The sequence below is a fragment of the Corvus brachyrhynchos genome, unplaced genomic scaffold (genome assembly GCF_000691975.1).
Source record: "Corvus brachyrhynchos isolate BGI_N302 unplaced genomic scaffold, ASM69197v1 scaffold94, whole genome shotgun sequence".
Classification (NCBI taxonomy): domain Eukaryota; kingdom Metazoa; phylum Chordata; class Aves; order Passeriformes; family Corvidae; genus Corvus; species Corvus brachyrhynchos.
Window position 1 is genome coordinate 5,546,492 of NW_008238330.1, and position 16,036 is coordinate 5,562,527.

General features: G+C 38.4%; 1 long non-coding RNA gene across 1 annotated transcript in view; it reads left to right on the top strand.

Moving 5' to 3' along the window:
- The window catches only part of LOC108446836, a 53,419-nt gene that overhangs the window by 1,622 nt on the left and 35,761 nt on the right, over positions 1-16,036 (top strand). The gene's annotated exons all lie outside the window — the stretch shown is intronic.

Below are 16,036 nucleotides of genomic sequence, written 5' to 3' on the forward strand. Positions count from 1 at the left end.
ATCCCTGGGAAAACAATAAAATAGGTAATAAATATGTAAATAGTTTACAGTGTAGGTGGAGTGACGGAGATTATGGGCCTGACCTGCATTGTCCTCATTCACTGTACTTAGGTTTTGTCTTCCTTGGAGCAAAACCCTGATTGTTTTTATCATTAAGTGATTGTGTTTTCTGCAAAACAAACAAACAAACCCCAAACCTGATAGAAATTTTTATAGTAATAAAACAGGTATTGTCATCCCACTGTAGCTTTCTGACACCAAACTTATGCAGGCCTATTTTTCTTGGGGTGGACTAGCAGGAAGGTAACAACATCTTTCTGGCTGTCTTTTCATGGAAATTTTCAACTATGTTTGTCTAACACAGCTGAGGTAACTTAACAGAATAGTACATTCATTTTGACCATTGACCGTATTCACTGAGACCACGTACTCTGGAAATAATATAATCTGAAGTTTTTTCAAGCACTAGGGTGGTGGTACCAAACAGGTGAACCTGTTTGTCTATGCTCTACAGAACAAGGAATGAGTGTTTTGAACTTTCTGAGTCTCTATGTACAACACAGTAAAGCTAGATCCATAAAGTATATCTCTCATAGAAAAGGTGTAGGATTCAAAACATACTGATAGGATTGAGCCATTTGTTTAAAACATTCCTGAAGGAAGGTTTGTACTTTACTATACCATAATGTGGTGGTTACAGTATATGTCCAAACGTGGGACGCCTGGTTTGTAGATGTCTGCTGGCTTCGAGGTGCCCCCAGCAGGTTCCGGATAGCCTACACTTAGGTTCTGGAAAAGGCCGACTTCTAAGATGCCCCCTTCTTGACGGCATGTCAGACAGCATGTCATAGTAACTGATTTAAATGGATTTGCAGGAGCAAGTTCTGAATCCAGACCCTTCAAAACAAAATTCAGTTTTCATCTAAGGATACTGAGCTGCTTCAAAACAATCTCAAATAATAAAATCAGACTTTCACTAAGCAAGAGTGCTCCATGGCTGTAACTCTGCTGTTTCCTGCATTGACCTAAAGCTGTTTCAAATGTTCCAGCGTGGCAATCTTTTTGAGACAGGCTGCTGTCTCATATGTTGCATAATCTGTGGTTAGAGCTTTCCCTTAAGTTTCTGCTGGAAGGTTAGAAACTGTAATGCTGTCCTTTTGTGCAGATGGTCTGTTGAGACTCCATTTCATCATGTCACTAAAAATAAAAAATTTTTTAATCAGAATTGGTAGCTGCTCAGCGCAAGGGAACATAAGTAAATCTTTAATGAAAATTGCAACTGGTTTGCTTTACCAGTGGATATGAATTTTGTCACTGAAGAATTCACTGAAAGCTATTTGAAAACCATCTGATTAAATGAGAAAGACCTTTAGAACAATTTAAAATTAATTTAACAAACAGCCTAGAGCTTGACCTCACTTGACAGCCAGTCTCGTCCAAACTACTGACCTTCTGACTTCCAGTCAGTCTGTCTTTTTCTGGTGCCATCAACTCCCTTCCAAAAAGTGGATGCCTTTCTAAGAAGTGGTCTCAAACTAGCCAGTTAGGATGCTGTTTAGGCTTGAAATCTGCACCTAGCAGTCAGCTCAGTTCTCTGAGCTTTAATTCTTTCAATGTCCTACACATCAGGTTTTTTTTCAGAATGCCTGCACTGTGCAAGTGAGGATCATGCAAAAGTACTTGAGGTGGATAGAGTCAAAGCAACAAAATCCTTTTGCATCCATGCAGTGATCTGCCAGATTCCAAAATGATCCTGAGAGCGGTATATCTTCCTTTCCATGTTGTTACCTTTTAGCAGTTCATCTTTCCTTGGACATTGCACCACAAGGGTACAATTGCATTGTTTTAGGAACTAGAGAGGTCTGAACTAGCTCCACTCTCCATGCTATGATCACGATTTGCAGTTTAACTGTGCTCTGTAATCGGGATAAAACCTTCTTTTAATGTCAGACCTATGGGTTAGTCCTCTTAATTATACTTTAAAAGGAATAGTGATAAACTTTAGCCATGATTTTTCATAAACTTCCACACTTGAATCTAGAACTACCCATGACTGTGCATGCAAACTAATACATGGGGAAAATTTTTCAAGTCCCTTCTAAGAATGCGGAACTCTGGGACAACACTGTGGCTGCAGAACTATGGGACGGGCCAGGGATCAGGCTGTTCTGCTGAGGTACTGTTGCTCTGACTGCTGGGTGCATGAGGGCCAATCTCATTTTTGGCTCTCGGAATACTGCAGTGCAAAGTTTATCCTTGAAATGACAGGTCTCTAAAATATTAAAACTCTTGCATGTTCCCTGCTGTCCTCAGCTCACCCAGCCAGCTGGCAGAGAAAAACTGAAGGAAAATTTTTAGACACTCTCTCTCTTCACTAAGGAAGGATTTATGTAAGTGCATATTGGCACACAGTCATGTATGAGCACATACACAAGGACTTGCTGAAAATACACTTGCAGTATTAGTTGACAGAAGCTCCTGGGAGTTTAGATTTGGTTTTCTGCCTCTGTATGAGTATTAGAAATACTAGCTTTTCAGTGCTACATTTAGGTGTCTGTGATGTTATCCTTTTGTGTGCAACCACACTGAACTAAAAAAGATTCAATAATTTAATTTTTTTTAACAAAAGGTGATTGAAGAAAGGACTATAAATTAGTTAGAAAAGCAATCAGATGTTCTTTCTCTTTACAGATACAGAAGATGTTCAGGAAGTCTGTGTTATTCAGTACCACGCTCCATAGCTCTTACTAGTTATAAAATGTTACACTGCTTGCAGTAGGGTGATTTAACATGCATGCTTAAAATATTTTCAGAGAGCTCAAATATTGTTTTCCAAATTGACTTTAATTAGATGCATTGGATGCTTAATCTCATTGTTTCTTTTGAGATTGGATCTTAAATCAGTGATAGAGCAAAACATGAAGAGAAGTGTTTATCTCAGGGTATGAGGGATTGCGTGAAGAGAGAGCTGGGAATCCTGATGTGGAGAGGAGCAATGAATTTGGGAATGGAATTGGAAAGTGTCAGACACTCCACGTGGTACCTGCACTCATGACTGCACAAGGTGTGACAGGACATTGTAGAATATGCTGTGTAAGTTGTGATGTAGAGACAGATGGAACTGTTGCACTGAAGACAAATACAGCAAAGTATACAATTAAATCTGAGATCAGGAAAAAGTGAAGTAAAAAATTAAATAATTAGAAGATCTTAAAGGCAGCACAGTAAATTCTGCTTCACATGATGCTTTAAGGAAATGGGGTTGCGTTGATATCAGAAATAGGAATAAAGAACAGGTTTATAAAATTCTTGACCAGATTTCATGTAACAAATTCAGAGAAGTTATCCAAGGATAGGGTGCTGTGTTCACACTTACTACAGATCATGGTTACTAAAAATAAAGAGGTGTTTGTGATATATGCATATGTAATATTTTGGTGTTTATGAGTGTTATAAATTTTAATTTTACTTTGTGCCTCATATTGTTTATACTGTCTATTGATAATACAATGATGAGCTTTCCATGTTTTGAAAGATTCTGGGAGAAAACATTTCCCTAGATGTACATACATGATTTCACTGTTACTCTTTCTCTTATGAATGTGAAGAATATTCTCCTCATGGATTAGAACCTTTCCTTCTATAAGTTTCAATATCTTTTCTTTGTCATACCTTCTGGCAAATTTAAAGAGGGGCAGATTGGATATAATAGAGATTGAGCTCTTTTTATAACCTTTTAAATAATTAAGTCCCCTCTACATCTGCACCGTCCAAGACAGCCTAATCCTCTCTCTCAATTAATGAACCTTATCATTTCCCTGTGTGTCAAGTTATTCCTTCAAGAGTTTTTCCTCATAACAGTTTTGGCAATAGACTTGTAACCTTTCCTGAATTATATTTTTATAGGTTATTCTAGGTAAGTGTCTAATTAGTATAATTTAAGATACATAGTGAGAGGTTTATTTGAATTTTTCTTTCCGTAAGAATGATGCACTCAGTAAAAAACTTTTCTTGTTTGCTTAATTTGAAACCCATAGAAAAAATTCAGTTCTAATTACAGACTTTATTTCTATGGCACATAATAAATATGTTTAGCTGCTGACCGTTGAAAGGATTATTGGATATCAGGGACAGAATATCAGTCAGATACTTTAGTATAAGCCGCAGGAGACAACCTTCAATATACTTGAATTATGCATTTCAAATGTTACATTTTCAAATATGACATTATTGCGGCATGAATCTTTTTTATTAAAATAAAAATCTAGTCTTTATAAAAGCATAACGCTTTTTAAGACTTAAAAAGTGGGAATCCTTGAGTAGGTGACAGCACTTATAGCAAGGAAGGCAGATGTGATTCATGTATGAAAGCTGGTTGTGAAAACAGAGAGCTTTCTTCCAAGGTCTTATTATAAGTGAGGGGGGCTTCTATACAAGTCTTGTAACATGAAAGGATAGTATTCATCTGGAGAGAAGTCATTTATCAGGGCATTACACTTGTAATTCTGCTTTCCCCAAAGTACCGACTTGCTGGTGAAAATGATCATGTTTCATTCTTTTCTAGGGGCAGCCACAGAAAAAAATCAGCAGAGTGCTATCCTTTTGCACTAGATTTAAATACATAATATGCCAAGTGTTTCACTAGTTCATTGTTACAAAACTATCTGTTGATCATTTTGATTTTCTTTTATTTCCCTGTATAAGTTGAGCACAGAAATAGCATTGATGGACATTGTGCTGCTTTGTATCACTATTTTTATTTTAGGGCATGGGTGATATTTTGTGTGTCTCTTAGGTTTTCATCAGGCTTAACAGTGAGCAAACAGTTCAGCTAGATTACTGTGATTCTGAGATATCCAGTGCAGTGAGAGGCTGTTCTGTCCCAAGATCCCACATATTTGCTGAATTTGGTCTTATACCACACAGAAAACACTGCAGTTTTGTTCCTGATAAATACGGACTGAAGAAGGAAATTAGCTAGTGGCAAGGCAAGATCATCTTTGCAGTTGTAAAGAAATAAATAGGTGAAATACAATAGGTCTATGAAGAAGCAAAACAAAATATGAGGGTGGGGTGGAAAAAAGACACTGCTTTTCTTACAACAGCAATTCACAAATGGAGGCAGAGTGCAGTATGGAGGAAAGAACGCATCAGAATTCTTCAGAGCTGGGAGATAAAAAAGCATTCCAAATCAAAAAAGTGGGCATTATGTCTGGAAAAAGGTGAATGTTCCTCCCAGCTTCAGCAAAGGCAACAATGACAACAGCCCAAATAGCCTCGCCTTTATGCCATGAAATGTTATGTACTTAGAGAAGCCACCTCTGGGTACATGATGGACTGACTGGGGACAGCTGTTATCCATGTAACAAGGGTAGATTATGCCTGACTGACACGGCTGCTGTCTGTGCTGGGATTAGACCTTCTCTCTTGCAAACAAGGCAAGAGCAATACAAGTTGGATACCGTAGCTTTAGCAAGACTCTTGTCGTGGTTTCTCACAGTATTCTTTTAGTCAGACCAAGGAGACACGGGTTGTAAGTGTGGACTACGTGGTGGCTGAGAAACTGCCTGGCTCACCAGCCTCAGTGGAGTGGTAGTATTTCACAGCCTAGCTGGTTGTCACCTGGATTAAAAAGAAAATAATTCTCCATCAATCCGGTTAAGTACCGGAGCAGGGCCCAGAGTGATTGTGAAATCGTCATACTGGAGTTTTGACAGAACTTGACTAGACGATGTCCTGGGCAACTGAATCTAATATTGAAGCTGGCCTTGCTTTGAGCTGAAGGTTGAGCTGAATGTCTCCCAGATGTCCCTTTCGACCTAAAATTGTTCTGTGATTCTGAATTGTCTCAGTAGTTTCAATAGTCAGCCAAACCAAGCCTGATTGTTGAGTTTTGTCATGCCCACTCACTGCACAGATTGCTGTGATCGGAAAACAATATTAGATGCAGGTAATCACTTCAACATTCAATGTGCATGGTGAACAGCGTATCATTACCAGAAACTGCATCATTAAATATGTAAAAGGCCTTGCTAATCACTGACCATTGTTAAAGATTCATATAGTCTAAATTCTTTCCCAGAATTTTAACAACCTGCCTCTTCAATTAAAATAAAATAAATACATCAGAGCACAGAGAATCATCAAGTGCAGAAAATTACAGTTGAAAATGGACATCCTTACTTGATTGAAAAAGTCACCTAATCAATGGGATCATTGAAGTAATGTATAATCAAGTAGCAGGGAATGTTCAACAGCTTTCCTCTGCATGAAAATTGTGAATAGAATTTAATTTTTCCTGGACTGAATTTCCTTTAACCACCTTGAGTCATATTTCAGCAACACCATTGTATGAACTCTGAGCTGTTACTACTAATCAACCTAATGAAAAATTTGCTGAAGCCTGTACAAAAGTCTTCAGGAAAAAAACAAGAGGTGGGTTTCATATGTGTATATAAAATTACTTTTGTTCAGAGTTAGAAAAGCTCCTTAAGAGCTAAAGGGTAGCACTTAAAGCTATCCAATCCAGACATATCAGTTGAGGAAATGTATTGATGGATATTTACTTTTTGTGCTGGATCACTGCAGTATTTAAGAACCCCATAAGGAAATTATTCTGTTGAAACCCATTAACTTTTGATTCAGTGAAGGCCCTCTTGATAAAAGCTGCTGTTGCCACCAATGGCTCTGGTGCTTCTTTTGCAGATGATTTTATGATATATTAGGTTATATATTAATTTACGTCACCCTGAATCCTACCCTCAGAGTAAGCTTTCTGGAACCAGTTCTGCTGGTTTTCCATAGCTGTGCTACTGACTTGCATGAGACTTTTGGATTCACACTAAACATAGGATTGGTACCAATGGGACTGTATGTTATTTCTGTAAGCCACTCTCTTCTGTAATGGCTACAGGAGATAACAGCAGCACTATAGTTATATTTGTTGGTTTAAATAACAGAGGTTTGTTTTGGTTTTGCTTTGTGGTTGTTGTTCCAGCATTGAAGTAAGAAAAACTTCCCAGTAGCTTCATCATATGTTCGATCTATGAAGTCGTATTGATTGTCAGGTGTAAGCATTCTGACAGCTGTGAAATGAGTGGATGCTGTGGTGCTAAGGAATGAAGGATTTGGAACTGCAGGAGTTCTAGGGCAAGGAGTGTGCTTCTTATTGGGTTTTTTTTGAAAGTGGCAGATGTGGTTATGAGTGAAGATTACTATTATTTCAGTGTATCCACCCTGAAGTCTGTCACTGTATACAAGATGGTATTTGAAAGAAAAGGTTGATGTGCACGATAGGTAAGGCTCTGAGAGAAAACCATACTATAACAAGGAGTTAGCAAGCTTGTACCTGTCTGCCTTTTACAAAGTAGTTATCAGAGCTTTTAGAAGAGAGATTTTCAGATATGGAAATGGAACTGAGTATTAGGGGCATATACAATTTGGCAATAGGAGATTAATCTCTTCCTCTGACAGACATACTTCAGTGAGGTTTTAATTTTATCATACCTTGGCTTTCTTGTGGACTTAGCTAGCAAATGTTAACACTGTACTCAGTGTTTGGTTGGTCAAAATGTTTCTTCTCAAGATTGCAAGTGGTGGACATAACGAGATGTTTCGAGATTCATTTCTGAATTTGAAAAGTAAACTGCAGCAGTCTCAGTCTTCAGTGAGCAAGCTCTGAAGGGCAGAGAAGCCTCATTTGTTATGTAAAAAAAAATATGGTTTTTTTGCTATTGTGATTAGATTGTTACGGAAAAGCATCATAAAATGTAATGTCGAATCTTGTAAAATGCTAAAGCAGTTTTAAAATGCCACCAAAAAGTTTTCTAGTTCTCCAATTAAAAGTTATTCCTCTCCAGTTTTACCCTGATTGTGGGGTAAATTCCTTGGAACCTTATTTGTTTCGTTCCACTAAATTCATCTAGACTCCTCCATAACATGAACAACAGATGACCCCAAGGGGCCTGAACTTACTTTGACTGCTATTTTTACCCTATTGGAGACTTAGTGATTGAAGTTCAGTGTCATGTACTGAGAATGAAATCTGTCAAACAGTTTAGAAAAACGTGGCTAATTTAGCAGTGTTAGATAAAACAACTCCTTTTGCTTTTTCCTCTGAGAGTAATAGCCTCTATTTTCAGCACAATTGGCCTTTGGCAACTGTTGGTTACATGGGAGGGTATTTTTGGAAAAGGAAGGAAATAAAAAAAGGATTAAACCATGGGGAATTGCAAGGGAGAGAGAATGCTGAAGAACAGAACTGCTAAGGAAGAAATAGCTTTACAGCAAGATCCTGTACTATAGCTTTTTATTTCTCTTGTGTTCCCTATATGGGTTCAAAATAGGTCAGACACAAAAATGCACGCTTTATCTTACCATTGTGGTTTAGCCTCAGCTGGCAGCTCAGTACCACGCAGGTGCTTGCTTGCTCCCCACACCACTCTCCACCCTTCCTTGGGATGTGGAACAGAATCAGAAAAACGTAAAACCTGCGGATTGAGATAACAATAGTTCAGTAATTGAGGGGGAAAAAAGGTAAAATATAATAATAATTTTAATGAAAAGGAGAGGGAGAGAGATGATGAAAATCCAAGAAAAGGTGATGCACATTACAATTGCTTACTACCTGCTGATGGATGCCCAGCCTGTACCACAGCAGAGACTGGCACTTCCTAGCCAATGCCCCCCAGTTTTTATAATGAACAGACATTTTATGCTATGGAATATCCCTTTGGCTAGCACAGGTCAGCTGTCCTGGCCATGCTTCCTCCAAGCTTCTTTGTACCTGCTCTCTGGCAGAGTATGGGAAACTGAAAAATCCTTGACTTAAGGTAAAGCACTGCTCAGCAACAGCTAAACCATCAATGTCTTATCAACATTATTCTCATCCTAAGTCCAAAACACAGCCCTGTATCAGCTACTAAGAAGAAAGTCAACTCTATTATACACAAAACCACAACAGTATCCACCTCTTATTCCATACCCTTGTGTCATGCCAGGTTCCACGCTTTCCAGTACCTTTTCTGTCCTTCAATTCATATACACACAGGTATCATTCCCTTAGTTTATGGACTATCCTTACAAAACTCCATTGAGTTCATTTAGTTCACGACTTCATGCTCTGTGTGTCAGAAATGTCTCAGGGCAGGAATGGTGGTGTGTAGTGCTGGGTTACTGCATGCTGAAGCCAGTTCTGATTCTACCACTGTTGTGCTTGTCTGGTTTCATTAAAGTTCATTCTTCATTAATGTGGTGATTGAAGAGGAATTGGGTTCAGATCCTCAAGGCTGGAGTGGCTGGGGCAGGTACCATGAGGTGCCCAGTGTGGTGACGGGCAACTAGCTGCCATGAAAGTGATAACATATAACATTATATAGGAGTTAATATAATTTAATTTATTGGTTATTTTCACCCAAAATCAAATCCCCTTGAGGCACACTTCAGACTCTCATCCTCCCACATTACCTACCTAGAGCACCAAGGTCCTTGAGAAAAAGCAACCCCATGGATAGGCAGCCTTTGCCTGAGGCAGGAATAACCCAGCATATTTTTATGTGCACTACAGTAACTTCATCCACTCCTGCAGCATATAAAAGTTTTGATTGGGCAGTGTCAACCAGATTGGCAGCTCCTGTAGTGTTGACTAATCAAATGGCTTTTGTTAAATGCGGTTCCCAAGGTTTAAAGGTCCCTCCACCAATTGCTTTCAGTGTTGTCTTTAGCAATCCATCATATAATTAGATTTTCTTTGAGGCTGGTGTGTGTGACACACCTACTCCATGCCACGTTCTTTAGGCTTGGTGTCTATGAAGTTGTTTCAGAAATGAGTCTCACTTTTTTTTCTGGGGTATCATGTCACCATAAGCCTTGCTTTTCAAGGCCCAGGATAGTGTTCTGGGCAGTGGCATGGGACACAGGATCTCTATCTGGCCATCCAGTGGCTGCTTCCATCACTGCAAGCACATGGCCCTGGCCCTGGTGGGTTTTAGGAGTGTGTTATGGCCAATCTGCCAGGCCCTCCCAGGTTTTACCACAGACACCATCCTCCACACAAGCTTGTCCTGCTTCATTGCAGCTCATGTTTCACATCCATGGATAACCTTTGTGAGAGGGTCCATGGATAAGTTCCACCCCTCTGTGATGAGCCCATCTGTGTGTAACATCCCTTCCTTTACGGCCCAAGGTGTCATGGGCCCACTGAGTTAGAAATAATTCACATTTGTGATACATCTGAGCCTCTTCAATTTTAGCAGCCTAATCTACCTGTTGGTTAATCTAATGTTCTTCAATGGCCCAGGTCTTGGTACACGGGCATCCATGTGGTGTAGCAGATTCTCTACCAGGGCAGCAGTATCTTGCTACAGTCATATAATTATTAAGGTTGGAAAAGACCTCCAAGACTATTGAGTCCAACTTTTGACCAACCACCACCACGTCAACCTAAACACAGCACTAAGTGCTACTACATTGAGTAGTTTATCAAACTCTTCCAGGGATGGTGACTCCACTATGTTCCTGGGCAGCCTGTTCCAACACCTGACCTGATTACTGGATAAAAGGCATGTGTGATAGCAAATGGATTAATCTTTTAATAGTACATTTTTCATTGTTAGGCTTCAGTGTTGTAACTGGAGATGCCTTGAAAGCTCAAAGTATGCAATGCAGGGGCGATGATGGAAATCTTGTGCTGGTCATTTCCTAATTCTGTTTTACTGTGTTGGTACTCCTCAAAGATATTTTTACTACTTTAATTAGTACTTTCATTAAGTGCATAGTGATGCTCATGGCAAAATCTGTTGCTTATGGTAATCTCCCAGCCAAATGCAGATCTGACTCACTAAGTCTTTCTGTAAATTATAATAAAAAGCATGTAGATGTGTCACTTAAGGACATGGTTTAATGGTGGACCTGGAAGTGTTAGGTTTACAGTTGTAGCCAATCTTACTGGTCTTTTTCAGCTTAAATTATTCTTTGATGATATCTTTTGAAAAAAAGAAGGACCTGTGCTTTTTTGCCCCCTTTTATTTGCCTTTGACAGATATTCCAATCACAAAGAGAATGTCAAAGACAACTCATTCAGATTTGTTCCTGTTTTTTTCCACTCAGCTTTGAAGTTCATGACAGTGTAGAGTTAGTATGGAACATGAATAAAGAGGAAACATATAAGCAAATAGAGAAATAAAGAGAAAGAAATTATTCTTTCCATTGTTGTGGAGTATGCAACTAGGACTTCTTGAATTTTTAGCTCAGTTATGAACTTTTGGATTAATTCATTTTTTATATGTTTCTTGGTCTTCAAAAATATGGATAATCTTGATTTAATAAGATTAAACCTATTAATATTTGAACAGAATGTTAATAAAGAATTAAAGTCTTCTTTTGGTTCTATCAACATGAGTCCAGAATAACTCTCTTGATTTCTTAGAATATTTGTCCAGTAATGCAATAGCACAAAGAATTGAAGGTAAATTATGGTGCACTGCTTTTGAGCGCTTCAAAAGTACTTTCTTGCAAGATTAGATTATTTTTTTACCGGCTCACTAAACAGTTACTAACTGCACTTCAGTTTACACTAGAGGTTTTTATGAACAGTGATTAGATTGAGCTTTCAGCTGGAATGGTTCTTTCTTGTTCCATACCCAGCAACTGTGACTGAACTTTGAAATTAGCCCAGATCTGCAGAATGGCAGTTCAGTGATGTATCTACTGAGATATTCTTCCTGCTTCCATGCAGAAAAGAGGACCTGACTTGCACACTATATGTAAAGCTGGTTTGATGCCAGATAAACTTGGATCCTTCAAAGTGCTTTCATGTCAGGATTAAGCTGCACTTAGGCTTTTATAAGAGCAATAAGAGTCTTCCAATAAAAACAAAACCAACCCCAAAAAAACTCCAAACCAATCACAGGCCATGGGGAGTCCTCTTTTTCTAGGCTTTTTGTTTTCTATTTTTCTTCTATTCATTATCAGAAGCAAGGCATCCTTCCTCATTAGCCAATAGCACATGAGTATCTCCAAGCTGCTCCTGGAGTTCCACTGATTAGTTCCTTGATTTGCTAATAGTTTTCCGGCCTTTTTCCTTAAGGGTACATATTCTGCCAGTTCAGTTATAGAATTGGTTGGACATGAAAAACTACAGGAGAGAGCTGCAACCAAATAACATCATAGTGCTGAGCCGGTTTTCAAAGTAAGAAGGTGAACCTACATAGCAGCCCAGTGCTGGCAGCTCTGAGAAACACTGGCTTTTTGCACATTCACTGTTGGTTAACCTCTGTTTCATTATTAGAGGCAGAGTTATTGTCTCCAGTAAAAGTTAATGATGTTAAGAGTCATTAGTGCAGAGCTGGTTTTCAGTAAGAAGTCATAGTATAGGGAGGTGAAGTGGTATTTGTGTATGACCTTCACTAAAATCTTCTGACAAAGTTACCTGCTGTTTCTAGAAATTTAAAGAAATTCAAAATAACTATAAATATGAATTGTAACATGTTTCCTATGTGTTCTAGCTATCTGTGATAATTATGTGATGGATGGAAATGCACTGATCTCTGACTACTACTTGAGCCTGGTTTTAAAACTGGATGATGTCTTAGTAAAGTTTCTCTTAGAAAAAGTAAATTTAATCCCCAAAATAGCCCATAAACTGGTTTTTGCAGCTTATTAGAGATTGTCCTAGTAGTTACCTTCCCAGGGCTTTGCCTGAGGCTGAAGTGGTTTCTAACAATCCATCATTAACTTCTATGACAACCGCAGGTAGGCTGTGATTGTCAAGATTAGTCATGACATACTGTAGACCTCCTACTGTCATTATAAAAAATGCAGTTACACCAGATTTTGCACCCTTGCTAAATGACTGGGTATGAGAACGAATGTGAAACGAGTTTATTTCACACACTCTTGCAGGCAACTCTTTGCAGTGTTTGTCCAAGCCCCTCCTTAGTGTCTTAAATATCTGCTACTGGAGTCATCCGTTCTTCAGTATCGATGTCCTGTTGTCATCCATGCATCACAAGTGCTCCAGTTTTTAACCCCAGATATGTGCAAATCCCTAGAGGAGAATCAGAATCTGTAAATAAACCTGATGAACTGGAAATAGTTGTAAATATATAATGAACTGTCTCTCTCCTATTGAGAAGAGAATATGGATATGCAACTTTAGCTTCTCAAAGTTAAAATCCATTTTTAAGCATGTGCTTCTAGTAACACATCTCCTATAAATTGTTCCAGCTGCCAGTAATTTAGGCATTTTTCGTGCTGTATGTTATAACCAGGAGAGAGGGTTAGCATTACAGACCTGAGAACTTCTCTCTCTTTTCTGGAATGGGTTCATAAGAAAACTATATTGTCCTCCTTTCAGTATCTCCCTGTAGGTCCCGAACATAATGAATACATCTGGTAATCTAGATGTTTATGTACCAATATGACTCCAGTGGGATAAATCATATTATATCACATCAAAAAGGTCTGATGTCAATTATTTGAATGGGAAACTGTACTAGTTTTGAAAACAAACCAGTGGGAGGCACCAAGTCAGAATAACAATTTAATGGGGAAATTAAAGAAAAGGAAAAAAAAACCTAAAAGAAAACACCATCAAACTGACAGAGTCAAGGTACAACCTGAGTCCCTGTTAGGCAGGGTGGTGGTAGCAGTCTGGTAGAATGGTGGCTGCAGTCCTCTGAAGCCGTGACCCTGTAGAAAAAGAGTCTGGTCTTCCTCAGAAGGTCCAGTGGTGGCTGTGTAGCTCCTGTCCTCTGGAAATCCAGTGGGAAGCACGTCTCTGGTGGTCAGAGTCCCAGATTATATCCACGATGGGATGCTTGGTTCCTCCCTCTGGGTGGAGCATCTCACAATGGGGTAATGAGTCATGAGGCCAAGTGTTGATTAGGCTCATTAACAGAAGATAGTCCGGAGGGAGTTATCTCTGAGTCATGGGGCAGGACAATGATGGGCCATTAACAGAAAGATAGTCTGGGGGGAGGAGGCAAGGAAACACTTCCCCACCTGATTTCAACAGCTCCTGAGGATGGTAATAGAATGCACTGCAACCCAGGACAGAAACCTTCCTGAGAAAATGTCTTTATAACTGTATTTATACTGTGGCATACTATATTTTCACTTCTCTATTGTGCAGGAAGAAAACCTATACTTTTCTGGACTGACTTCATTATTAAATATGCAGAACATTCACAAACAACTTGAAGAAAAAGAATTTTAATTTCTGTGAATAAGTGTTGGTATTTAAACTTTTTTTTTAAGTTGAGAATTTCCTCAGGGCAGAAAACTCACTAGTGCTGTTCCTACATTGAGTCAAGATTGACAGGAAGATGATGCCTTTCTATTCTGCTAGGATGCAAAACTTTGTAGTTACTCATATGCTTGGGCCAGTTATGCATGCTGAATGGAAAATACCTGAATGTTAAGGAAGCTGTGGTGTGATAAACTGAAGAACAAAGCACGCATTTGAGGAGAAGAGCACACTTCAAGGGCAAACTGAAGTATTACCTCAAGTGATGTGCAACTGATGAAATTAACTGGAAATTACAAAGAGTAAACAGATCATGATGGTACATAGCATGTCTCTTTCTGGGAAGATATGATGAGGGAATGCAGATGTAAAGAGATGGCCTTGAAGGCAGCTAAAGTTCAACAGGTACCATTTTCCTATGTGTCTGTGTAACAAGTGCTGAAAAATCAACTGCTTGTCCACTAGAATTTTTAGCTGCAGTACCAACTGTAGTGCCTAAAATTGCCAGTCCTGACTCACCTTAAGGTTCAAAAGGCAGCACAACAACAATGTAAGGAGAATCAAAGGACTGAAAGAACCTTAGAAAGGTCATCTAATTCATCCCTTTGTCTCCAAAGCCCACCAAGACATTTTAAAAACATTCCTAAATTGATTTTATCTGATCATTTTTTAAGACCAAAACCTTTCCAGCTAGAGATTCCATAAAGTCTTAAACAATCTGTAAAATCTGTAACCATCCTTACTGCTACAAAGTTTTTTTTTTCTTCTTTCTTTTTTCTTCCCCCTTCTTTTACTGTAATTTAAGTTCTTCACTTGCCCCATCTTCAGTTAGGACAAGAAAACCAATTTGTTTTCATTCTTTTCTGCTATGCTTATTATGTTATCCCACATTTCAGCCTTGTCTTGTCTAGATTAGATAACTACTATTCCTTCCCCTTTTCCATATAGATCATATTTTGTAGATCTCTTTCTCATTGATCTATTCTGGGCTTTTTCCAACTGGAACATGTAATAGAGATTTGACTAGCTGCACCATAAACAAGATTACTGAGTATAACTTGGCAACAATAGTTTTATTTATGCATGTCAAGATTATATTTGTCTGTTGCTTAAAAGCACAACATTCTTGCCTCACCCTAACTTGTAATTCATAATCACCGACATCCTCTCTATGCCTTCTGCAAAACAGATAATAAATCACTTTTTATGTTTGCAGAGTTTGCTTATTTTTGTAGGAAGTTGTCTTTATTGATTAGTATATTTTGTTTTTAAATTCCAGCTTTCCAATATTTTTGAACTGTAACAATGGTTCAAACATGCTTAAGTCACCTCTACACTGTTGTCATTTGCATATTTAATGAGCATACTTCTCATTGCATCATACAAATTTGATTAGTTGTGATTTTCAGTCGCATGGGAAGAAGACTACTATCTTGTGGAGTTTCATCTTGCTATACTTTAATGCTGAGCCATTGGTAATTATTTAGAGCACATTTTTCTGTCATATAGCTATATATATGCATACAGTTATAACAGTTTCATTTAACATGTTTTGGTTTTAGTCACATAGTATAAAAATGTTATATGAGAGAGTGTCAAAAATCCTACTAATAAACAAATGATAGCCATCTTCCCCTGTATTCAGATATTCCTAGTGTAGTGGTTTGGTCCAAAATACTCATTACTGTTTATCTGCTGTGAGATAAGAATTAGGAGAAATGCAAAGCAGGCACCAAACTTGAAAGAATATAAAGAAGTTTATTAACAAACCTAAAAGAGGAAAGAAAAAAA